Genomic DNA, 1,976 nt, shown 5'->3' with positions numbered 1-1,976 from the left:
ATATATGGGTGTGTTTGTTTCAGGGGGTGAGTCGTGAGGCTTTGAGTTGTCAGAGAACTTATATATATGGGTGTGTTTGTTTCAGGGGGTGAGTCTTGAGGCTTTGAGTTGTCAGAAAACTTATATATCTATCGGTGTGTGTGATGGGGAGGGTGTGAGTGTTGCCCAAGAGGCTCGACTTGGGATTTTCAAGGGCAAACACATCTATATCCATTAGTTTCCCTATCACTTTAACAGAGAAATAAAAAGCCAGCTAAGAGCCTTGGGTCTTGCTTCCTTGTTACACAAAGAGGTTGAAAACATAGGCTTGCCGCTCACAAGCAAAGTGCTTCTCTTCTGTGCCTGCCATGGCCCCTTTCCTCTCCCCTTCCCCATACATCTCCAGAGTGTCTAATCTCTACTACCAAAGCACTGAGAGTTCATGGCTGCTGCTTTAATAACTTGCCCAGGATGCTCCGGGATTCGTGGACACGGTGGCTTCCTACCTATTCCCAAGTCATTTCAATGTGTTCACAGAGTCGCCCACCTTGATCATCTCCAGTCTGCTATGAACTTGGATTTGGTGAGCTATTCCTGAAATGTTGGCAAGAATCATGCATTGAGCCAGCTAAAGTCCGTGCAAGATCAAACAGTCCCTTCAGGTTTGGGAACCAGAAGGACAAGGCTGGCCTATTTAGTCTGTTGTTCTCTGGCCACTCCCAGATGGCAGGCCTGGGGACTTCTTTATTTCCTCGTACAGACATGCATCTGAGATCAGAGGATGTACTTTACAAACACACAGAGACAGAACTGCGTCTCGGTGGGCTTGTGGGCTTTTCTGGGTTTTACTGAGAACCTCAGAGAGATTTTCCTTGTCCAAAATGGGAGTGGGACTGGATCACAAGAATGGATCTGGTTAAAAAAAAAACAAAACAAAAAAACCACTTCGGCTTTGGAGCCAGACAATCGGATAAACTGCTTACCCACACTGTGGTTCAGATTTCCAACTTGAAAAAGGAGTTTGGCGACACCCACATTTTCTGCCTCTCATGGGAACTGTAAGAGAGATGCACGTTTCTGACAAGAACACCTGAGTCACAGTCCCCTCACTGCCCACTCTTCTTATAAACCCAGCAGGGCCTTACATGCTTCGTGTAACACACTGGTTATGCCTCGACTTCGGTCTAGAGCTTCTCTTTCAGCCGAAACCTCTTTATGTTTTAGGAGAGGCATCATATATCGGGGCCATTGTTGTTATTTCATTTGTTGCTCCAGTTGGCTTTGAACACACTATATTCACCAGGCTGTCTCCTGCCTCTGCTTCTCAGGTGCTACAATTAAAAGCGTGGGCCACCATGCCTGTGTCACTTCATCTTTTCCTCCAGGACTGGGGACTGAATTTGGGGACTCATTTTTCTTGGGCATAGCTCTACCACTGAGCCATATCCCCAGGTTCAACATCACTTTTTGTTGGAGAGTCTTGTGACTTCTTTTCCCAATTGTCAATGGGCTCCTCCGCTCAGATCCCCATCTAACACATTTCCCTCCCTCATGTTTGAGACATGCAAAAATAATCCAGCGTTTATAACTACAACAGAGCAGCACAGGCGTGGTGACAGAATCGTGAGCAGCCCCAGCTCTCTAAGGTATGAATGCTGAACACTAGGTAGGAAGTGCTACCTGCATAAAAATGAAGTATAAATAATCAAGAAATGCCGTGATCCTCATTTAACAGATGAGGAAGCAGGCTCAAGGAGATTAAGGGCTCTCTTCTACCTGAGAACAGATGGCGGTTCACCTGGGACCTGACATTCATCTTTCAACCTCCAAGTTCCTGTTGTTCTACAAAAGCTAAAATATTCAGGGCGGTGGTGGCACACACCTTTAATCACAGCACTTGGGAGACAGAGGCGGGTGGATCTCTGTGAGTTCAAGGCCAGCCTGGTCTATAAACTGAGTTCCAGGACAGCCAGGACTAAAAGGAGAAACAGAAACCG

The sequence above is a fragment of the Microtus ochrogaster genome, unplaced genomic scaffold (genome assembly GCF_000317375.1).
Source record: "Microtus ochrogaster isolate Prairie Vole_2 unplaced genomic scaffold, MicOch1.0 UNK10, whole genome shotgun sequence".
In the NCBI taxonomy this organism is placed as follows: domain Eukaryota; kingdom Metazoa; phylum Chordata; class Mammalia; order Rodentia; family Cricetidae; genus Microtus; species Microtus ochrogaster.
The sequence above is the reverse complement of the archived record's forward strand: the minus strand, read 5'-3'. Positions refer to the sequence as shown.